The following is a 25,139-nucleotide window of genomic DNA, read 5'->3' on the forward strand; positions in this document are numbered from 1 at the left end:
GTGTACCCGAACGCCGGAATGTAGCGCCCAGGGGCTATTCACAGAACCTTCATTGCAGAGTTAATATAAGCCTACTTGTGACAATAACAATTATTATTATTCTTCTTTAAAGGCCAATTTCCTCAACTAAAAAGCAGTCAATTAATTAACCAATCAAGTGTCGCGTATCTCAGATTAGCCCAATCCTTTCTAAATGTTTTCTAGTTTCCTGACTTTTGCTTGGATTCGGTTGCAGATGCACACCACTCAAAACTATTCTTTGTTATGGGCCAGAGTTTAGAAAACTGCAAAGTATATCATGGAGTTCACCTGACTTACAACTGTTTATTAATTTTGGTTACAAAGAGCACAAGGGCCCACCTTTCAGGTGTTATTCAACAGAGACCTTCAGCACTTTTAATCAAAAACAAAGTTTATTCTACAAATATAGTTAACATTTTTACAAACACACACAGTAAGCATTTTAATCAACTGCAAATATAAATACCCCACACAGTTACAGTACTCTATGTATAACCCTTAATAAATTGTCCCTTTAAGCTGTTCCAATTTAGTAACAAGATCCCATAATCCAGAAACCCCTTTTCAAAGGTGTGGCCCAGCATACAGCACTCAAGACCTGGTGTACACTATTGTTTCCTTTTCAAACAATCAGTTTTGAATTCCTTCCAGAAAGCAGTTATTTATTTTCAAGTTATCAAGTCATCTGGAAACAACTTTTAAAATGCAGAGAAAGAGAGACTGGATAAGACTGCTCTGTCTGAATCCAGCAGCAAAAATGTGAAAAAAAACAAAATCCTCAGAGCCACACAACAGCCCCAGACCAAAGCGAAAGTAAAACTCAGCCACAGCCCAGCTCCAGCTACACAATAAAATCACTGAAGCCATGTGATAAGACAAAACATTTCTTAAAGGGACACTCCCATGACATCTTCTGACCTCTAGTTTCACATGAGGCTTCTGAATTTTGTACAGCTATCTGCATCCTTCATAGTTCAAGTTAAGTTGTTATCACTAAAAATCCTGGGTCAATTTTCTCAAAAGAAAACAAACTCCATTTTGTGAGCCTTTCTTCATATTTTTGAAGTTAAAGTTCTGGAAGTATCTCCGAATATTCTTAAACACCTTAATATCGTTTTGACAATAAGGTGTTCAAAATTGCAGAGCGCTCCCAGTGTGGCCTCAGTCATGATCTAAATGAAAAAAATCACACTTATAAAAGAAGGAACTTTCTAATTTTTGTAACAGAACAGTTAAATGTTTGCTTCATATAGCTGTCTCACCTCCTTGGTCGCATGACTACTTTTCTTTTTTGTAATACTGTCTGCGTCTATAAATAAAATCAAAATGGAAAACAAGTTAACTATTGGTTTCTCTCTGCAAGTTTACAATTACATTTGTAAGAATTTAAACATGTTCTAAGATAATTGAAGGCCTTTTCATCAATCAGTCTGGACTGGGTTTGAACTCCAAATCTCAGGGGCGGGATTCTCCCATCCCGCGGCAGAGTGTCCACGCCGTCATAAACGCCGTCGCGTTTTACGACGGCATGAACGGGCCGCTGCCAGGAGTAATTCTGGCCCCTACAGGCGCCACACCGCTCCAGCTGCCAATCCCGGCGTGAACTGGGCACCGTGGGATCCGCGCATGCGTTGTGACCTCCTTCAACGCGCCGGCCCTGACGCAACATGGCGCAGGAGTACAGAGGCCAGCATGGAAGAAAAGAGGCCGGGGGACAGAAAGGCCGGCCCGCCGATCAGTGGGCCCCGATCATGGGCCAGGCCGCATCGGAGACCCCCCCCCCCCGGGTCGGAGCACCCCTCCCCCTCCGCAGGCCGCCACCCGACCGTTCCATGCAGAGTTTCCGCCGGCTGCGAGCAAGTGTGGACGGCGCCGGCGGGACTCAGTGTTTCCACTACAGTTGCTCGGCCCATCCACCGGATAAAAATCGGTGGGCCGGCCACATAGAGCGGCCCGCGCTGCGCCAACCACGCCGGCGCCGGGAGGGCGTGGCCCGGTCACGAGGATTCTCTGGCCTGGCCCCAGGCTGAGAGAATCCCTTCCCAGTTGTGAGAGGGCAGGATCCCAACTACTGTAAAGGTAGCTTTCCCCCAGTCGGGTGCTCAGGAAGTGAAGGCACAAAATAGAAAAGTATTACAAAATGTTGTGAATAAAAGTTTCAACAATATCCAAACTGTACCTCTTAAAAAAATTTTGCCTCAGAACTTTTCTGCAAATAATGATCCAATTCCTCAAATACTCATTCTCTCAAGTCAATTTTTTAATCCAGTCCCAACCCTCAAATCACCGAAGGTGACAACATCGCACCATATTTTTACAAACCATTTTCTGATATCTGGACATTGCTTTCCAAGCTAAAGTTTTGGGTTTTTAAAATAAGATTTGCTTGTTTCAGAGAACACATGTTCGTGTTAGTATGAGAGATGCATTCATTGCAAGGCATTTGAAAAGAGAAGTTCAGTTATTTAAATAATTTAAGTTCAACATGAGGAAAAACATTTACATTATTAAGCCTTTAATGTACTCCATGAGACAAAGTAATGTATCTAATCTTCCTGACAATACAAAGTTAGATGGAAAGATAAGTTGAGGATACAAAAGAGACTTTAAAGAGATATAGACAGGATAAATGATTGGGCAATAAGGTGGCAGATGGTTGATATGTGCCGAAGTGTGAGCTTAGTCACTTTGGTTGTAAGAATGGAAAAGCAGGATATTTTTTTAAAGACCTGAAACTTGAAAATATTGATGTTCAGAGAGAGACTGGGATATACTCATAAAAGGAAAACAAGGTTAGCATGTTGGTACAGCAAACAATTAGGAAAGCAAATGACATGTGATTTGATTTGATTTATTGTCACATGTTAGGTACAGTGAAAAGTATTGTTCTGCGTACAGTCCAGACAAATCGTTCCATACATGAAAAGAGCATAGGACATATGATGAATACACAATGTAAATGAATGGTCACAAATATCGGGTGAAGCATACAGAGTGTACAGCATGTTGGCCTTTATTGGAAGGAGGTTGGAGAAAAAGAATAAAGTCTTGGCATAATTGTACAGGGCTTTGTACAGGCTACACCTAGAATACTGTGGATAGTTTGGTCTCCATATTTAAGAAAGGGTATGCTTGCTTTGGAGGCAGTACAGCAAAGGTTCACCAGATTGGTCCCTGAGGTCAAAGGGTTCTCCTATGATGAGAGGCTGAGTAAATTGGGTTTACATTCTCTGGAGTTTAGAAGAGTGAGAGGTGATCTCAAAGAAATATTCAAGATTTTGAAAGGAATTGACAGGGTAGATACTGAGACATTGTTTCCCCTGGCTGGGGAACAACAAGGGGACACAGTCTCAGGACAAGGAGCTTTTCAGAGTTTCATAATGATAATCATTTAAGATGTAGTTGAAGAAAGGATTTTTCCCTTAGAAGGTTGTGAATATTTGGAATTCTCTACCATGGAGGATTATGGATGCACCATCAATGAATATGTGGCGGCATAGTGGTACAGTGGTTAGCACTGTTGCTTCACAGAGTCAGGGACCTGGGTACGCTTCCCGGCTTGGGTCACCGTCTGTGCGGAATCTGCATGTTCTCCCCGTGTGCGCGTGGGTTTCCTCCGGGTGCTCTGGTTTCCTCCCACAAGTCCCAAATATGTGCTTGTTAGGTGAATTGGACATTCTGAATTCTCCCTCTGTGTACCCGAACAGGCGCCGGAATGTGGCAACTCGGGGATTTTCACAGTAACTTCATTGCAGTGTTAATGTAAGCCTACTTGTGACGCTAATAAAGATTATTATTATACAGTTAAGACAGAGGGCCTCGGAGACCCGGGTGAGCGCCGATCAGTGCTGGTCCCCACAAACGGGGACCAGGCGGAACAGCACTTGTGGGGATCTCCCAGGGGATCGGAGGCCCTTAGGTGCTTTCCCTCTGGGCAGGGTGGCACCTTGGCACCACCCGGGCACCCTGGCACTGGGCTCGCATCGGGCCCGGTGGTGCCCTGCGCGCATGAAGTGGGGTGCGGTTCCCCCCCCCCCCCCCCCCAAGGACAATGTTATAGGTGAGTTGGGGCTCAGCGGGGGGGAGGGGGGGGGGGGGGGGTCCGCATCAGGGGGTGGGGAAATGATGTCCTGATCTCTTCCTGCACTAAGGAGTTCCAGTGAGCGGAGTGCCACAGTGCAAGAAACGGGACTAAATGCGGGGCATTTCAAATTGAAACAGAGTCCCGATAGATGGCATTGTGTACCTCAGCGCTGCGTGCGCCTGGAAACACTTGGCTAAACGTGCTCGTCATGGGACTCAGAACCAATTTGGTTCGATCATGCCCCTTGCTTTCCCCCTCCCTCTCCCACTCTATTCCATTAAAAGAAAATATTTAAGGCTGAGGTAGACTGACATTTGGCCTCTCAGGGAATTAAGGGATATGGGGAGCAGGATGAAAATGGAGTTGAAGCCCAAGACCAGCCCTGATCATATTAAATGTTGGAGCAGGTTCCGGGCCATATAATCACTCCTGCTGCTATTAATGTTCATGAAAGTTGCTGTGGAACCTTTTTTACATTACCCCATGCCATCCTTCTAAACCTCTGTGGAACGCTTAACTTTGTTGGCCAGACCATTCTCCTCCCATTGCCTCTCTTCTCTGGTCCTGCTTAGTTTGACTATTCTCTATTGCTTAAATGGCCATAGATAGAACCTCTCCCACAATGACTTTTCTTCCCAGCCACACACCCCTACTTCCAATAGCAGCCTCCCAACAACCCCAAAAGGTCTATCTTTGCCTCCTCCTCTTACTCACTGGGCGGCACAGTGGTTAGCATTATACCTCTCAGCACCGGGGATCTAGGTTCAATTCCGATCTTGGGTAACTATCTATGTGGAGCTTGTATTTCCTCCCTGTGACTGCATGGGTTTCCTCCTACAATCTAAAGATGTGTAGGTTAGGTGGATTAGCTATGCTAAATTGCCCCTGTCAAAGATGTGCAGATTAACTGGGGTTATGGGGTTACTGGGATAGGGCGGGGGAGTCGGCTTAGGTAGAGTGCTTTTTCAGAAGGTCAGAGCAGACTCAATGGGCCGAACAGCCCCCTTCTGCACTGTAGGAATTCTATGGTTCTATGATTATACACGCTGCTCTTTGGTGACATCACCTGAAGACATGGAGCCCAAAATCAACTCTGCAAGTTGATGGGTTTGGAGTGGCTTAAAATCTTGCCAATATGGTGTAGCCACTTAAAATGGCCAACTCCCGATTCAAAATGGCGAACGGCAAAGGCTGATGGGAAAGTCAGCCAACAAGACAAAAACCAGCAGCTGCAGGTTGGCTGTGCATTTACCTCTGGAAAGGCCAGACAATATCGATACCAGCAACCATCAACATAACAAAACAACAGCCATCTGCATACTAATGAGCAATCCCCGGGAACAATAAACAACATTTAGACACACAAAGCAAAACCAGACTCTTCGGCGCCAGCAGGAGCCTACACAAAAGGAGGTGAACGAGCACCTCAAGACCACCCATCGATCAGGGAACCGCTCCAGCATTGGAGAAAATCGAACCAAGCGATTGGGACAAAGTCCAATCACTTGGGACCAGGTACAGGGTCCGCCCCGAAAGGTGGGAAGCCCCTGGGGACTATAAGAATTGAGCCCCAAGTTCAAATCGCTCTCTTCTTCTCCACCTCTTCGCTCTCTTCTTCCTGCCCGGGTCACCCAGCAACAACGAACCAACATTGACCGTGACCGGAGCAATGAAGATCGAAATCATAAGTCTTAATTCAACGCTCGCTACGAGATAGGCGCCCCGAGCTACCAAGCCGTACCAACTTCGAATCCCGCAGGCTCAGAACCCGAACGAAAGGCCATTTGTTTCCCTGACCTGGTGGGCCAGTCCAAAGTTATGTATAGGCCTGTTAGTTGTAGAAGTAGCTTAGATGTAGAATTTCTGCATGAGTAGCAATTACTGTGTATAATAAATGTGCTTTGATTTAAACCTTACTAATCGGTGTATTGGATTAATGATCATTACTCGGACTTGAACCTCGTGGCAGTATCATAAAGTTACCTGGCGACTCAAGAGCAAAGGTAATAAAACAGAGCAATTGAACTCAGGCAAAATCAGCAACAATGGTCAGTTACAGAGTCTCAATGCCTTTCCTGCTAATCCAATATCCAGTCTTGTATGAGTCGCAATTTACTCCAGCTAAACATTGAGACCGATGTCACCAAAGACTGACACAATAGTTTACAACATTGGCTTCCTATTCAATCCTGACCTGAGCTCTGACCCCAGTTACTCCCATCACAATAAAATCCTCCTCCTTTGTTCCTACCTCCCCTCAGTCATGATCAGACTCAACTAATGTATTTCAATGCTCTCCTGATTAGTCTCTCACCCTCCATAAATTTCAATTCATACAAACTTTGCTGCCTGAGTCCTACCCTGCACCAAGTACTGCTCACCTATCACCATTGCAGCAAAATGACCCAAGGGTTAGATTTATTGTCTAAAAGCAACAGGAAATAGCGTAATTGAACAGTGGGAGAACAATTCTACCAGCATGGTGCGAAATGTTACGATTGTATTCCATGATTCCCACTGTTTCTTAATTGACATTATCATTTGTTTTGTAACTCTGGATTCCATTGACTGGCTTCAATGTTAAAATAAAATGCTGCTTTTAATTAGAGACCAATAACAACAACTTGAATTCTACAGCATCCTTTTAATGCAGATAAATGTCCCTAGAGATATAATCGAGAAAGGAACAGCAAGCTAAAATGGAAGACATTGGAAGGTATGACCAAAATCTTAAGCTGTGATTTTCATTATTCTTTAATTTTAAATTTAATGTTAATTTTACATTGTATATAGATAGATTTTTTATTGAGCAAAAAATATTAAGGGATATGGGTCAAATGCAGGTATATGGAGCTAGGTCACAGATCAGCCATGATCTCATTGAATGGCGGTACATGCTCAAGGGGCTATTCCTATACCGATGTTCCTCATGAGGAAAGATAGGTGGAGGAGCTTAGGGTGGAAATTGAAAAATGTTGGGGCGGGGGGGGGGGGGGGGGGGGGGGGGGGAGGCGATGGTGGTTGGAGCGGCGGCCTCCAGTTGTGGAACCAAGTGAGAGGACAAAATACATGAGGGCTCGAGAGCGTTTGTAAAGCTAGTTTGATAAAATGGGTATGGAGAGAATGTTTCGTCTTATGAGGAAGATTACAACTAAAATCCTTCAATACAAGGTAGTTGTGGTGCTCTTTGTATTGCTAATTCTAGGATGGTTGGCATAGTGTTTACAAAGATCACAAATAGCTTTCATATTGAACACAGCTATAGATTTATTAACACCACTTAATTGGATTCGACACTTACTCCGACATAACAAACAGTTAATAATAAACATAGAATCTACACTCATCTACTACTAATCTCTACACTAGCGCAATAACTATGATCTGCTCTCACTCACATTATCTTTCCTTCAGCCTGTTCTCTAGCTTCTCCTCAACCTTTCACCCACAAGGCTTAGCATTGATACCTTTTTCGTTCTACATCTAGCTCCCTCTAGTGGTTGATTTGGACATGACATTAACCCTTACAGTTCTTTACATTTATGATAATGGCACATCCCCCTTTCTTTGGAAAAAAAGGTTATAAACTCTGTACCATTTTTTCTTTGACCATTACATTAGTGAGCATGAATCATTAACTTGTTTTCACATTCAGTTGCAAAAATAAAAGTTAAGTCACATTGCCGATGACAGGTGAATAGTTATTACAGTCATTACAAACAAGTTAATGATTCATGCTCAATCTGTTCAGTGGTTTCCTTGTTCTCGTTGATCTTCTCAGTGGCTTTGTCAAAGTAAGAAAGTTATCTTCCAAATTGTCTTGATGCATTGGTGATAATGAAGGATTAGGAAAGTCAATGTTTTGAAAATTAGCATCCTGAGCAATAATGTTCTGAGTTTGAAATGGAACATGTTTTTTTATTTGCAGTAATGCTCTTCTATTTATTCTGTACCAAATATGATCTTGGTGCAATTTGTCTTGAAACTTTAACTATATGTTGCCATCCACCATCAGGATTTTGTATTCGAACGTAGTCTCTTTCTTTTAACTTTGCCAACTACTACAACTTTGCGCTTGTTGTAGTAGTCTTTTTATTTTTGTAACCTTAGGCGGTGATGTATTTCTTGATCATCCATATTCTTAATCATTCTTCCAGGTAATATGGTGCGAATGTTTCTTCCCATCAACATCTGGGCAGGCGAGAAACAGGATGACAATGGGGTAGCTCTGTACGTCAACAGTGCCAAAGATAAATCCTTGTTGTCATCCAGTGCTTTGCTGGATAGTTTTTTGACTATTCTCTGTTTTGCCATTAGATTGGGGGTACAATGGGCTTGATGTGACGTGGTTTAAATTATAACGTTCTGCAAGTTGTGTCCGCTCCCAGCTGGTGAAGCAAGGGCCATTGTCAGAGACAACGTGTAATGGAATTTCATGGCGAGCAAAAACAGATTTTGCTGCTCGTATGACAGAACGTGTTGTTGAATCATTCAACGTAATCACCTTGGGGTAGTTGGAATAGTAGTCAATTATGACTAGTCATGACCTTTAAAGTAGAATAGATCCATACCAACTTCCATTCATGGATTGGTGATGAATTCATTTTCTTCCAAGCTCTCTTGTGTAGATTGATGCATCTGACAAATGCGGCATTCCTGCACATGATTGTCCACATCCTTATTGATTCCAGGCGAGTACACAGATTGTCTTGCTCATCTACAACATTTTTCAATACCTTGGCGACCCTTGTGTATGTATCTGCTCCAAGATACCTTGTTAGAGGAATGAAGGAATAACTATCCTGTCTCCTTTGATTAGGGATATGTTAATTACTGTGAGGCCATCTTTGATACTGTGAAAAGTGGAGCAACATCCATTGGGCCATCCTTCTTTGAGGTGTTTGATTACCCTTTGGAGTGTCAAGTCCTTCTCTGTTTCTTCTCTTATGATTCGTAGCTTATTGTCAGACACTGGTAACATCTCGGCAACAACTGCGTCTTGGGCTGGTTTAGCACAGGGCTAAATCGCTGGCTTTGAAAGCAGACCAAGGCAGGCCAGCAGCACGGTTCAATTCCCGTACCAGCCTCCCCGAACAGGCGCCAGAATGTGTCGACTAGGGGCTTTTCACAGTAACTTCATTGAAGCCTACTTGTGACAATAAGCAATTTTCATTTTCAAAGGAAGCTTGTGCTTCCACAATGTGTACTATATCTGAAACCGTCATATCGAAATGAAAATTGCTTATTGTCACGAGTAGGCTTCAATGAAGTTACTGTGAAAAGCCCCTAGTCGCCACATTCCGGCGCCTGTTCGGGGAGGCTGGTACGGGAATTGAACCGTGCTGCTGGCCTGCCTAGGTCTGCTTTCAAAGCCAGCGATTTAGCCCAGTGAGCTAAACCAGCCCCTGTTCAATATCAATATCATTTGTAGCTCTTGATAAGGTATCAGCAACAACTAAGTCTTTTCCTGGCATGTAGACTAGTGTGAAATCGTAGACTTGTACCTTCATCATCATCCTCTGAATATGCGGAGACATCTTGTTAAGGTCTTTCTTGATGATGTTAACTAAAGGTCCGTGATCAGTTTCAACGATAAAGTGTGGTAAACCATATGCATAATTATAAAATTTGGTGATGCTGGTTAAGAGACCAAGGCACTCTTTTTCTATTTGCCCATACAATTGCTCTTTAGGAGTTATCGACCGAGAGGCATACGCGACAGGTTTCCACATATCCTGATCATCTTTCTAAAGTAGGACTGCGCCTGTGCCCTGTTTGCTGGCATCAGTGGAGATTTTCATTTCCTTTGTCGAGTCGTAAAACACTAATACTGGAGCGGTGGTCAGAGCTGTTTTCATGTCTTGCCACTCAGCTGCGTGTTCAGGTGTCCCTTTAAAGTCAACATTCATTTTGACGAGGTTGTGCAGAGCCATTGTTCGATTGGATAGGTTGGGAATGAATTTTCCCATGAAGTTCAGAACACTAAGCATTCGCAGAATTGCTTTTTTGTCAGTTGCCATCGGCATTTCACCTATGGCATTGATTTTGTCTGGATCCGGTCTTCCTGTGATATATCGCCTAAAAATTTCAATTTGTGGATCCCAAACTGACATTTGTCATGATTTAATTTCAATCCATAGTGATGAACTCTGTCAAGCACTTTCTTGAGCCTATCACAATGTTCTTCTGGAGTAATAGACCAACGTAGACTCTGGCACCCAGATTCCCTTCGATGATGGTCTCCATTGCCCTATGAAAGATTTCAGATGCCGATATTATTCCAAACGGAGCCGATTGAAGCAATATCTTCCAAAAGGCGTGTTGAAGGTGCAGAGCTTTCGGCATTGAATGTTGAGTTTGAGTTGCCAACATCCTTTCGAGGCATCCAATTTTGTGAAAAGCTTGGCATTAGCCATTTTGGATATGATCTTTTCCTTCTTGGGTATTTGGTAGTGTTCCCTCATAATATTGTAATTTAGGTATTTTGGATCTATGCAGATTCTTAAGTCTCTGTTAGGTTTGCGCATACAAACCTTCGAACTGATCCAGTCCGTCAGTTGGGTGACCTTGGAGGTGACATCTTACTGTTGCATTCGGTCAAGCTCGATCTTGAGACGATCTCTCAATGGAGCTGGCACTCTTCTTGGCGCATGCATCACAGGTTTGGCATCCTTTTTTAGTTTGATAGAGTATGAAAAGGGTAGGGTACCCATTCCCGAGAAAACATGCGCATATTTGTCCAAATGTTGCCGTTTTTCAAGTTATTGGTTGTGTGTATCCACTTAACTAGGTTTAATTTATCGCAAGCACCACCCCAAGTAGCGATGATTTATCATTTTCCACTATTTCAAAGTTGATTGGCATTTAAAATTTTTTTAAAAAAATATGTTCATTAAGAATTTTTCAACAAAATATTCAACCAGACAAACCCCCCCCGTAACAAAAAGAAAAGTCGCATAGCAAGACATAAACAATCAACATAACACAGAACTTTGTACATTGGATTCCTCCCGCACATATCGACTTTCCCAAACGTTTATGTATTTTCTTGCTCAAGTGCCCCTAGGAAAACCCCCCTTCGCCGTCCACCCGTCTCCCCCCCCCCGGGTTGCTGCTGCTGCTGACCGAACTTCATCTAACGCTCCGCGTGATAGTCTAGGAACGGTTGCCACCGCCTGGAGAACCCCTGCACAGACCCTCTCAAGGCAAACTTTATCCTCTCCAACTTGATAAACCCTGCCATGTCATTTATCCAGGCTTCCATGCTGGGGGGCTTCGCATCTTTCCACACTAACAAGATCCTTCGCCGGGCTACCAGGGACGCAAAGGCCAGAATGCCGGCCTCTTTCGCCTCCTGCACTCGCGGCTCGTCCGCCACTCCAAATAGTGCTAGCCCCCAACTTGGCTTGACCTGGACTTTCACCACCTTAGATATAGTTCTCGCAACACCCCTCCAAAACCCATCCAGTGCCGGGCATGACCAGAACATATGGGTGTGGTTCGCCGGGCTTCCTGAGAACCTCCCACATCTGTCCTCCACCCCAAAGAACCTACTCAGCCTTGCCCCTGTCATATGCGCTCTGTGAATAACCTTAAACTGTATCAGGCTAAGCCTGGCACATGAGGAAGAAGAATTGACCCTACTCAGGGCATCAGCCCACAGACCCTCTTCAATCTCCTCCAACTCCTCCTCCCATTTACCCTTCAGCTCCTCTACCAAAGCCTCCCCCTCTTCTTTCATCTCCTGGTATATCGCCGACACCTTGCCCTCTCCGACCCATACACCCGAAATCACCCTGTGTTGAGTTGATAGTCATTTTGATGTTGTCATTCTGAGAACAATGAGACAGCAGGAACCTCTCGTGGCTATGGTATTTCCATTATAGTGGGTCAATCGACAGGTTGATTTTTGTATTTGCGGTGTACTGTCTTCTTGTCTAAAGTTCTTTTTGGTTATTAAATTTGCGTGTGCGCCTGTATCTATCTTAAATGGAATTTCTGACCCACTCTTTAAAAATCTTTTTTCTTCACATTGTTCACTTTGGATATTCCTGTAGTCATGGTAGGATTTTAAAAATTTGTTTGCTGGAGAAGCTGTTGAGAAACGGTACCGTGCTGCCAAGTGATTTAATTTGCAATAATTTGTTTGCCTTTTGCGGGACAAGTGTTTTTACTGTGGGCGTGGCTACATCATCACGCTTGTGATGTCACTCTCAAAATGGCCACCAGCCACTGGATGCAGTATTCTGTGCAGCGACACAGCATTAATGGCGTCAGCCACGTATCCCGACTTTGCGCCTTTATCGTTTGCCCTGAACTCTGCATATTCAGAGGATGCTTGTTCACTGGCTTTGCACATATTAATGCAAGCATTGTCAAACCCGGGGGCGCGACCCGCAGGTGGGTCGCGGGCGGGTGTCGGAGCCATCCGTCACGGCGCTCCCGATCGCACAAATCTGCGCGTAACAGCCACAGCAGCCAGCTGTTAATAACGACGGCTGCAAGCAGCCTTCAAAATGGCCACGAACATGTAAAAAAAAATGCGGCCGCACTGCGCTTGCGTGCCAGATCATTGGGCATTGCGCATGTGCGCTGATGATTGGGTACGCATGCGCAGTGCGGCTGCTTTTTAAACTGTCGCAGCTTTTTGTTTTACAAATTCGGCGGGAGTTTTATTCATTTATTTTAATCATTTTTTTTACATGTTGCGGGGGGGGGGGGGGGGTGGTTTATTTGATAAAATTTTACAGGAAAAAAATGCAGAACTTTGGACAGATGGAGACTCCATACTTTCCGACACCGGAAGGCTTCACCTTCATCCAACAGGTTGCATTGGAGGAGTGTGTACGAGGGCCAAAGGGACCCAAAACCATTTCCTCCATTTTTGTCAGCAGCAAACAAGGTAAGGGAAAATGGTGGGTCACGCAGGTTGGCCGGCCTGGGTCGCGAAGGTCGGTCGAAGTGGGTCGCGAAAGTCGGCCGGGTTGGGTCCCGAAGGTTGGCCGGTTGGTAAAAATAGGTCCCGGAAAAAAAGTTTGAAGAACACTGTATTAATGGCTTCATCAAGCAGCAAAATCGGTCGTCTCAGCATTTTTTTCTCACAAACGTTCTTCATTTATCCCAAATACAACTTGATCGCGGAGCATTGAATCAGCAACAGAGAAGTTACACAATTGCACTCTTAACTTTAAAGCAGTAATAAAAGAATCTACCAACATCCCTTTCAGCTGCAGCCTTTTTCTGAACATGTAGCGCTCATAGGTCTCGTTCACTTGCTTTTTGCAGTGAACTTCTGTAGCACTATGTTATACTTTGTTTTATCCTCACCTTCAGCAATTTTGAAGGAGTTATAAAGCTCTAATGCTTGTGTTCCAGCCAACTTAAGAAGAAGCGCTATTTTTCTCTGAGCGGAAGCATTTTCTGGCGCGGAGGCAGATAGGAAAACTTCAAACTGCTGTTTGAAGAATGCCCAGTTTTGACATGGTTTGCCGTTTGTTCTGAAGTAGTCTGGTTTCTTTAGACTCTCCATCTTAAAATTTGTTGTGTTTAGATTTTTTGATCGGTGTAGCGGCATGGTTGTTTTCTTCAATCTTCTTAAAGCTAACCTGTCTAATCTAACTGCTTATAATTTGTAGAAATATACTCCCGGTACCATGTGGTATTCTTTGTGTTGCTAATTCTAGGATGGTTGGCGTAGTGTTCACCAAAGCACAAATAGCTTTTATATTGAACAAAGCTACAGATTTATTAACCTTACTTAATTGGATTTGACATTTACTCCTATATAACAAAAATTGATAATAAACATACAATCTACACTCATCTACCACTTATCTCTACACTAATACAATAAATATGATCTGCTCTCACTCACACTATCTTTCCTTCAGTCTGTCCTCTAGCTTTCTCCTCAACCTCTCACCCACAAGGCTTAGCATTGATGCCTTATATAGTTCTACACCTAGCTCTCTCTAGTGGTTGATTTGGACATGACAGTTTTTTACATTTATAATAATGTCACAGTAGTCATCAAGAAATCCAATAGGGAATCCAAAAGAAAATTCTTTACCCAGAGTGGTGAAAATATGGCATTTCCTACCACTGATGTGAAAAGGTATAGATATATCCACGGGGAAGCTAGCAAGCAAATGAGAGAGAAGGGAACAAAGGGTTATGATGGTGTATTTAGATGATGAATGATGAGTGGAGTTTTGAGGCAAGCATAAACACTGGCATGTGGACTGAATGGCGTTTCTGTGCAATATATTTTATGTAGTCCTGCTGACTCTGCACCCGGAAGGATTGTTCTAAAGTCCAAGTTATTCGAGTGTATCCAAGCTGTAAATTATTTCATCATCAATGTAGATCCTCTCATGAACGAACAGTCCGAATGAAAATTGCATGGACACCCAAAGAATTCATAACGTGTAGCTAAGGGATTTGATTATAGTGGGAGAGGGGTGGGCGATGTGCTGCCACTCCCATTCTCTCAGCTGCTTTTGCACAATTCCAGAACAGAGGAGGATCCAAGACATCCTTTTTAAAAAAATTTAGAATATCCAATTCATTTTTTCCAATTAAGGGACAATTTAGCGTGGCCAATCCACCAACCTGTACATCTTTGGGTTGTGAGGGCGAAACCAACGCAAACATGGGGAGAACGTGCAAACTCCACACGGACAGTGACCCAGAGCCAGGATTGAACCTGGGATCTCGGCGCCGTGAGGCAGCAGGGCTAATCCACTGCGCCACCGTGCTGCCACGATCCAAGACATCCTTGTAGTTTGACACCTACAGTGCCAGGTCAGGGTATATTTCTCTGCTTTCACCCTTTGCCACGGTCCACATTGTACCACATCCTTCAAAAGCACCAAATGCTTGTAGGTGTCACCTTCCATGCCGGATTTGCCCTGCCAACATGTATCCCTCCACTGTGAGGTAGTGATCCTGAAGCAAATGCTCTACTCGGAACATTCCTGAAGAGGTCAAACATTCCCACTATATCATGTGATTCCCTGGCTTGTGATCAACCAAAACAGAGAAGGTTCATGCCAGAAGATACTGAACACATTGAGATACTTCACGAGAAACACGCAGGTGAAATTGAGGCGTCGCAGAGAGTACACAAACTCCAAGCACCATATGCCCTACATATGTCTGAGTCTGCAGATTGCACATTTGGCATAACGGCCATCTCATAACATATCAAACAAGACTGGAAGGAAGTCATCCTCATTCCTGAGAGGTTGCCTGAGGAGAAGAAGCATGGACAACAGTGTTCACCATGAGGAGTGGATGAGATTGATTGAGGGGCTCCTTTGTTAGTAAAACGTAAGCCAAGGACCCATAAGACCATAAGACATAGGAGCAGAATTAGGCCACTCGACCCATTGAATCTGCTCCGCCATTCAATCATGGCTGATATTTTTCTCATCCCCATTCCCCTCCCTTCTCCCCAGAATCCCTGATCCCCTTCTCAATCAAGAACCTATCTATCTCTATCTTAAAGGCACTCGGTGATTAGGCGTCCACAGCCTTCTACGGCAAAGTGTTCCACAGATTGACCACCCTCTGGCTGAAGAAATTCCTCCTCATCTCGGTTTTAAAGGATCGCCCCTTTAGTCTGAGATTGTGTCCTCTGGTTCTAGTAACCCAATTCTTTTATTCATTCTTGGGATACGAGTGTCTTTTTTTCCCCAAAAATATACTTTATTCATAAAGTCTATCATAAACATTGCAGAACATTTTGAATTGTCTTGACTGTACATTTCCATCAGTTACACATTCCCTTGACTTTCTTCCATTCAATTTTGATAACCTTACACACATATCGCTCTTTACGTTACAATTCCTTCTTAAACATTTACATTGTCATGTTTCTTTTATACATTGGAGTGTTAATGACCCAGACCGAGGGGGGTTTACACTGTTACCCGCCCCTCGGTGTACATTTGCTGGTAAGACCTTACACTGTGGTCTTTCCCCATTGTGCCTTGGCGGCAGCTGCCCCAAGCTTGAGTGCGTCCCTCAGCACATAGTCCTGGACCTTGGAATGTGCCAGTCTGCAGCACTCGGTCGAGGACAGTTCTTTGCACTGGAAGATCAGCAAGTTCCGGGCAGACCAAAGAACGTCTTTCACCGAGTTGATGACCTTCCAGCAGCTGTTGACGTTTGTTTCGGTGTGTGTCCCTGGAAAAGTCTGTAGAGCACAGAGTCCTGTGTCACAGAGATGCTCGGAATGAACCTTGACAAATACCGCTGCATCTCTCTCCAGACCTTCTTTGCAAAGGCACATTCCACAAGGAGGTGGGTGACCGTCTCATTTCCCCCACAGCCACTCCGAGGGCAGCGTGCAACGGCACTGAGCCTTCGGGTGTACATGAAGAATCTGACAGGGTGGGCCCTTCTCACCACCAGCCAAGCTAGGTCTTGGTGCTTGTTTGTAAGTTCTGATGATGAGGCGTTCTGCCAGATGACTCTGACAGTCTGCTCAGGGAACCATCCAACGTCCTCCACAGCCTCCTTTTCCCTGAGGGCCTCGAGGACATTACGTGCTGACCACTGTTTCATTGCCTTGTGGTCAAAGGTGTTTTTCTTCAAAAACTTTTCCATGAGAGACAGGTGGTATGGCATGGTCCAACTACTTGGAGCGTTCCGCGGCAATGAGGCCAGGCCCATCCTTCGTAACACTAGGGACAGGTAGAACCTCCGTATGTAGTGACACTTGGTGTTTGCATACTGGGGGTCCACACACAGCTTGATGCAGCTGCACACAAAGGTGGCCATCAGGATGAGGGAGACGTTGGGTACGTTTTTCCCTCCCTTATCCAGAGGGTTGAACATGGTGTCCCTTCGGACACGGTCCATCTTGGATCTCCAGATGAATTTGAAGATGGCCCGGGTGACTGCTGCGGCGTAATGGGCCAGACCTGCGCTACGTGCAGTAACACCGAGAGTGCCTCACACCTGATGACCAGGCTTTTGCCCGCAATAGAGAGGGAGCATTGCTCCCACCAGCCCAGTTTCTGTATTACCTTGGCGATGCGCTCCTCCCAGTTTTTGGTGCACGCCCCAGCCGCTCCGAACCATATCCCCAGCATCTTCAGGTAATCTGACCTGACAGTGAAAGGGACAAAGGACCGGTCGGCCTAGTTCCCAAAGAACATGGCCTCGCTCTTGCCGCGGTTTACCTTGGCTCCCGATGCCAGTTCAAACTGGTTGCAGGCATTCAAGAGCCTGCGTACAGACGCGGGATCTGAGCAGAAGACGGCGACGTCGTCCATGTACAGGGAGGCCTTAACTTGCACGCCTCCACTGCCTGGGATCGTCACTCCTCTTATACCCGGATCCTTCCTGATGGACTCGGCAAAAGGTTCTATGCAGCACACAAACAGGGCCGTGGAGAGAGGGCAGCCCTGCCTGACTCCTGATTTGATCTGGAACTTTTCTGATTCCCACCCCTTGATTGAGACTGCGCTATAGATGTTTGTGTAGAGCAGTTTGATCCAATTGCGAATTCCCTCCCCAAACCCCATTTTGGAAAGCACATCCATCATGTAGGTGTGCGATATTCTGTCAAAATCCTTCTCCTGGTCAAGGCTGCTGAGGCAGGTGTCCACCTTCCTGTCCTGCACGTAGGTGATCGTATCCCTGAGTAGCGCAAGGCTATCAGAGATCTTCCTGCCGGGTACAGCACAGGTCTGGTCAGGGTGGATCACCGACTCCAGAGCAGACCTGACCCGATTGGCGATGAGCTTGGCTAGAATTTTATAATCCACATTTAACAGTGAAATGGGGAGACAATTTCGAATTTCTTCCCTTTCCCCCTTCTGCTTGTAGATGAGGGTGATGATGCCTTTCCTCATGGATTCTGACATGCTGCCGTCCAGAAGCAGGACTGGACCCATCCAGTCCCACAGAGCCGAATACAACTCAGCCGGTAAGCCATCGCTTCCGGGAGTTTTATTCATCTCAAAGGACCTGACGGCCTTTGTCAGCTCTTCCAGAGTTAGCGGTGTGTCCAGGTTTTCCCGCTCGCTGTCGCCCAAGACCTCCGTGATAGATGACAGGAAGGTCTGGGAAACAGTGTTATCTGTTGGCTTCAGATCATACAGTCCGGCATAAAAGGATTTGCTGATCCTCAGACTGCGATGATTTTACAGAGCCATCTTCTTCCTTCAGGCTGCTGATCACAGGAGGTCTCTCGGTGCACCTTTTGGACGAAGAAGGGTGAGCACTTTTCATCCTGCCCCACGGAGCGGACTCTGGAACGGAAGATAACCTTGGAGGCCTCCGAGGTGTAGAGCGAGGCTTGCTGGCTCTTCACCTCTTGGAGATCCTCCTTGACATCAACCCCCATCGACTGCAGCTGGAGCAGATTCTGCATACATTTCTGGAGCCTGGACATGGCCCCTCGTCTCTCTCTCACCTTTTGAATGCCTTTGAGGATAAAAAATCTTTTGATGTTCCCCTTGATTGCTTCCCACCAGAGATGTGGAGACTCAAAGACGGGTTTCACGGTTCTCCAACTTTTGTAATCCCATTTAAGTTCCTCGAGGTTCTCTGGAGTCAACAGTTTTACATTCAGCTTCCATGTCCCCCTGCCCGCCCCCTGGTTTTCCTGCAGGTGGCAGTCGGCCAGTAGGAGGCAGTGGTCAGAGAAGAACACCGGCTTAACGACGGTGGACCTGACCGTGAAAGCAGGGGACACAAAGAAGTCTATCCTGGAGCGGACGGATCTGTCTGGCCGTGACCATGTGTATCTACGCTGCGCTCCGTCTGCAGGGTTGCTGAAGACGTCGAGCAGCTTGGCGTTTTTTACCATTTCCATGAGGAGCCTGGACGTAGCGTCTCGTTTGCTGTTGGCTCTCCTGGATCGTCCAGCCGCATTGATGATGCAGTTGAAGTCACCGCCCAGAATGACAGGCTTGGAGGTGGCCAACAGCAGCGGGAGTTGCTGAAGGACTGCCAGCCGCTCACTCTTGACGGCCGGGCGTACACGTTAATGAGTCTGAGAGGGACGTTATTGTATTTAACGTCTGCTACAAGGAGGCTTCCACCCACTACCTCCTTAACGTCGGAGATGGTGAAGTTGCCTCCCCGCAGCAGAATACCCAGGCCGGAGGAACGACAGTCGTTTCCTTCTGACCAGATGGATGGCCCGTGGGACCACCAGCTCGACCAGCGCCTGTAGTTGCTGAGGTGAGGAATTCCACACTCCTGCAGGGACAGTAGGTCGGCTTTCACGTTTGCTAGGTAGCCGAGTGTGGCTACACACAGCGAAGTATCTTTAATGCTTCGCACATTGATAGATGCAATTTTAAACCCCATTTTAAAAAGGTAGATTTACCAGTCTCAGAGTCCAGAGTCTATGCAGTTGGGTGTTCCAGCTGTTGAATGTTCTCCAGCATGCCGGTGGTGCTCGCAAACTGTTGCACAGTTGCAGGGCTGAGAAAGCTATCCTGGTCCGCACTGGGCCCGTGAACTCGGCATTGGGGGGGGTAGTGTAGCCCTGGCGTCCGTCGTGGCATTCAGTGGGTGTTGGGGTTGCAGGCCGGTTTTCGCCTGGGTTGTTGCTGCTTGTTAATTTCTGGAGTTGGCCTGTGGCCTTATTTTTAATGTCCGGCGTTTGGTGTCCGTTGGTCATATTGCTGTTCCCATCCACCAGAGGTTCATGATCTCGGCGTGCTTTATTTCCTTCCCTGTCTGTGGTCTGGGGGGTCTGTGCATCCCGTTCTACATTGGTACTTTGCCTCTTTATTTGAGGCTGATTCTTGTCTTGTTTTCCCTCATCGGAGGAGGTGTCGGCGCTAAGACCGCTGGCTGAAAGGTGCCGCTTTTTGCCATTTCCCATCGGGGGTTTCTTCAGTTCATTTTTTTGTTTCCTCTTTCGTTTGTCCCTGTTTACCGTTCCCCAGGACTCTTGATTCTTCCTTCCATCCTCTTCCATTGAGTCTTCCCTCGTCAGATGAGGTTGGGGTTGAGTTTTCAGGTTGAGCTGGGCCTCCACTTTTTGTTGAGGGCCCTTCTGTTGATTTTCGGCATTCTGTGCTGTGGTGTCTTTGTCGATGGAGGGTGCATGAACCTCCTCTGTGGTCGCCTTTTTGACTCCGCCGCTGATGATTTGTGCGTACGTTTCCCCGCGTTTTGGACAGGCCCTGTAAAGATGGCCGGCCTCCCCACACAGGTTGCAGCACTTGTCTTCCTTGCAGTCCTTTGTCATGTGTCCCTCCTGCCTGCAGTTTTTGCAGAAGGTGACATTGCAGTTGGCGGCAACATGCCCCGTTTTGCCACAGGTGCAGCATACTCGTGGCTATCCCACGTAGTAGAGATAGCCACGATTTCCTCCAATGTCGAAACTGGAGGGGGGATGCAGGATGGTTCCGTCGCCGTCTGTTCTGAGAGTCACCTTGATCTGGTGCTCACTTGTCCCGATGCCAAAGGTGTCCTTCAGTTGCACGCTGTTACTTTTCAGCTCGGCGTACCTGGCGAGGAACGTGAGCACATCAGACACGGGGACGTGGGGGTTGTACGTGTGCAGTTTAACAACCCGGTTTTGCTGCGATGGTAGCATAAACAGAGGCTCCGCAGTCAGGATAGACAGGGGGCTCTAGTTACCTTTATCTTTGAACACGTTCAAGAATTTGATGCAAGCTGCGACACTCTTGAAGGTGACGTCAAAATATCCATTGTTGGGGAAGTCTTGCAAGCAGAAGATAGCTGTTGCTTGAAACCCGCAGCACTCGAGCAGCACCCGCTTCACAAAGAAATTGCGGTCCACAGGTGACTCCCCTTCCACCTTCTTCGCTGTGACTCGGACAGTGTTTCGCACTCCCCAGCCTGGTGGTCGGGATGCAGCTGCAGCCATAGCTCACACGTTGAGTCTAAACTGTATCGGCGTTCGGCCTAAACCAGAGGCTTAGACCAGCATGTAGATCCACCAATAGCAGCCGAGCTCTAAACGTTTCCTCTTTGATGACTTCAATCCCTCCGTGTTCTCCAATCCACGATCAACAGAGACTACACTTGATCTTAGCCAAAACCAATGGGTTAGTCTCGTCCTGGGCGAACCACCTTCTTGATCATGGTTTCACCCCTGCCAGGTATGCGAGTGTCACTGGTAAGGCCAGCATCTGTTGCCCATACCTAATCCAACTGAGTGGCTAAGCACTGCAGAAGACAGTTAAGAGTCAACCACATTACTGTCGGTCTGAAGTGACATGCAGCCAGACCAGGCAAATTTCCTTCTTTCAAAAACATTAATGAATCAGATGGGTTTTCACAACAATCTGGTGCTTTCATGATCATCAATATTTTTTATTCCAGATTTGTTAATTGCATTTAAATTCTGCCAGCTGCCGTGAACTCATGTTTCCAGGATCATTGTTCCAGACCTCTGAATTACTAGTCCAGAAACATTACCACGACGGCACTTATCCCTTCCCAGTTGGTAAACAAGAGAGACATCTCAAAGCCTTTTGCCCAGGGAGCAGTGCAATGTGCTGCATTGGTCATATTCTATAATATATGGAATGGACAGGTGGAAATTGACAGAAACAAGTACCTCAGTGCCCTCCAGCAACGATAAACAAAAGCTAGTCATCCACACTAATTGCAAAGCGCACTGTTTCCAAGACAGTGTATCAGCAATCTTTCTTTCCAAGAACAATTCTGCAGTGGAACAAGTTTATATTTAATTTATTCTTTTATGGGATTTGGATCTCATTGGCAAGGGCAATATTTGTTGTCCATCCCTAATTGCCCTTGAACGGAATGGTTTACTTGGCCATTTCAGAGGGTAGTTAAAAGCCAACCACATTGCTGTGGGTCTGGAGTCACATGTAGTCCAGACTGTGTTATAATCCCCATGAGATTCGCGGAGATGACCTGATTAATCTTCACGTGCGCCTCGAGGAATAAATGCTCTCAGGCTGAGGGTCAGAGGCCCAGCAGCGGGCTCCTTGATTAAATTCATTGCCATTAAAGCCAGCCCAGATAGAAGCCGAGTTGCAGAGTAGTCCTGGCTGGGACTTGGACTGTTACATGTAAATACTTTCCTTTTGGAATTGAAGCTTCTTTTTGACTCTCCTTGACTATGAAATTGGCAATGAGAATAAAGCGGAACTACAGTGCCATTTGGAGCACAACCACCTTGCTTCACAAAGAAATAAGGTTTACACCATTTTGAAAATGCTGCTGTTTTGGCAGACTTGACGAATTTGATGTGGGAATAGAGGACTCGACTCGGTACGCGGAGCACATGCACATTTTCTTTCAAAGCCAACACCATCGGGACTGGGCCCATTGGCCAAGGGCCGCTGCAACCAGGCGGGGTCCTCCCCGGAATCGATGGAGAATGATCTAAGGCAATGGGGCACTTGTGGCTGGCGAAACCAGAGGGATATGAAACCACAGGTCAGCCAACCCTACCCGAAGGAGACCCCAGCCCAGAGCTTCCACTTAGAACAGCCTGATGCTGATGACGATGTGTGTATGCAATTGCATTGCATTACTGAGCCACGGATTGCCCCCCCATTTGGATTACTGTCCAGGTGAACGGCAACCCATTAGAGATGGAATTGGACATGGGGGGCCATAGTTTCAGTAATAAGGCAGACCTTCGAGAAATTCAGAACTGGAGCTCAACAGCTGGGTTTGTGGAACACCGAGGTAAGGCTAGCAACATATATGGGGGCAACCCCTAGTTATAGCAGGCACGACAATGACCCTAGTTACTTCTAGGCAAAAGTCTGTTAAGTTGCCGTTAATAGTAGTACAGGGCCCCGGACCGAGTCTGCAAGAGCCGTGATTGGCTACAAAGCCTGCGGCAGGACTGGCAACAGATCTTTCGGATGGGCACCAAGAAGTATCCAGATGTCTTCCAGGAGGGCCTGGGAAAGATTAAGGGTGGCTGTGGCCAAGATATATGTAGACCCTGAAGCTCAGCTAAAATACTCAGGGCCCGCCCGGTCCCCTATGCATTGCTGGCAAAAGTTGAGAACAAACTCAGCCAAATGGAAGACCTCGGTATCATCCTGCTGGTACGATTTGCCGATTGGGAAGCGCCAAATTGTTCCAATACTAAAACCTGACTGACAAACCATACGTCCGTGCAGAGAGTACAAGTTGAACATAAGCAAGGCTTCCCATCTGGACAGGTATCCAATGCTGCAGTTAGAAGTTAGCTGTAGGTCATTCCTTTTCCATGATTGATATGAGTCACGTCTATCTCCACCTGGAGCTGGACGCCGTTTCCAGACGCTAAATAACCATTAATACCCACAGAGGCCTCTATGAATACAAGAGGTTGCCATTGAGTGTCGTCGGCTTGCGCAACTTTTCAGCGCCTTATGGAGAACATCTTGAGAGGGCTATCGTGTGTAGCAGTCTACTTAGACAACATCCTGGTCACCGGAGCCATGGAAAGGGAGCAACTGAGAAGAAGTCCTCGGACGGTTTTCTGGGACGGGCATCACTTCAAGAAGGGAATATGCATTTTCTACACCAAGAAAGTCATGTACTTGGGAGTACCAAGTGGATCGAGAAGGCCTATACCCAGTTGAGGAGAAGGTGCGGGTGATAAATCAAGCCCCAGCTCCAGAAAATGCGACAGAGTTGCAGTCATTCTTAGGTCTTGTAAACTATTACGGGAAACTTATTTCTGGCATAGCAAACATCTTCACCCCACAGCACGCATTGCTAAAGAATGAGCATGGAGGCGGCCTCAAGTGGATGCCTTCGCCAGGGTAAAACAGTAGCTAACGTCGTCGGGGTTGTTGACTCATTACGACCAATCCAAGCCCCTTTTGATGACATGCAGTGCCTCACCTTACGGGGTTGGGGCAGTGTTATCCCAACTCATAGCTGATGGATGGGAAAGGTGGACTTTGGTGCGATGGAATACAACTACGTCCAAATCGAGAAAGAAGGGCTGGTCGTCGTATTCATGGTGAAGGAATTTCATCAAAACGTGTATGGGCATCAATTCGCCATCGTGACGGACCACAAGCTATTGCTCGGGCTTTTTAAAGTGGACAGCACAATATTGCTAATAACATCTGCCCAGATACAGCAGTGGGCCCTATTGCTAGCGGTGTACAAGTATGTCTTTGAGCATTGCCCAGGCATGCAGATCGCAAATACAGACGTGCTGATCCGGACCCTACTGCCAACATGCCCCCCATCCCATCACGGCAGACAAAGTCATTTTGATGCTTAACTTCATGAACACCTTGCCAGTCAATGCCGCCCAGATACACGACTGGATGCAAAGGACTCAGTATCGGCAAAGGTACGTCACATTGTCTTGCCAGGGGGCCAGCAAGGGAAGCTGTCGAAAAAATTATGGGCCTTTGATGCCCAAGATGCAGGAGCTTAGCATGGAAGACGTCATCCTCCTGTGGGGGGCTCGCATAGTTGTCCCAAGCCAGGCAGGTCATTCTCTGGTATCTGCACAACAGACGCCCAGCGGTGTAGTAAATGAAGCTGCTAGCCAGAAGATATGTGTGGTGACTAGTTCTGGGTGGCGCGATTGAATGACTGATCCAACAATGTACTACATACCAGGAGCATCGAAAACTCCCACCAGATGCCCTGCTACATCTGTAGGAATGGCCAGGCTGGCCATGGGTACAGAGGAGAGAGAGGGGGAGAAAGAGAAGCGAGAAAGCGAAAGAGAGAAACAAGCAAAATACTGCCGGTGCTGGAAATAAATAAAGGCATCCCTCGAGGACAAACAGTCAAAATGATAGACAACGTCTTATAATAGGGGACAGTTGGCCACTCTGGCCCTGAGCCTCAAGATCCATCTTTAGATGATCATTTATGAAGTTGTTTTTGTTTGTCCGTGACTACCTACTTCCCAAGGCAGCTGCGATGTTGATGAGGAGCAGGAGGAGCAGCAGCATCAGCAGCAATATCATCAGTGAGCTGCAGCGGGCCATATCCTGCCTGAGCCTCGACCTCTGCACCAACGCTTCAGCATCATTTCAAAATGCCCTCTCCTCCCGTCGCTAGGAGACCGCCGCGCCGAGCT

At 46.4% G+C, this 25,139-nt stretch overlaps 1 long non-coding RNA gene across 1 annotated transcript; it reads right to left on the bottom strand.

The window, feature by feature from the left end:
• Positions 1–460: 460 nt before the first annotated feature.
• Positions 461–25,069, bottom strand: LOC140427192 (uncharacterized). Its single transcript, XR_011948530.1, has 3 exons — positions 24,963–25,069; positions 1,284–1,330; positions 461–1,193 (listed from the first exon to the last, which is right to left on the bottom strand). It is a non-coding gene; the product is annotated as an uncharacterized lncRNA (long non-coding RNA).
• Positions 25,070–25,139: the final 70 nt, after the last annotated feature.

The sequence above is a fragment of the Scyliorhinus torazame genome, chromosome 1 (genome assembly GCF_047496885.1).
Source record: "Scyliorhinus torazame isolate Kashiwa2021f chromosome 1, sScyTor2.1, whole genome shotgun sequence".
Classification (NCBI taxonomy): domain Eukaryota; kingdom Metazoa; phylum Chordata; class Chondrichthyes; order Carcharhiniformes; family Scyliorhinidae; genus Scyliorhinus; species Scyliorhinus torazame.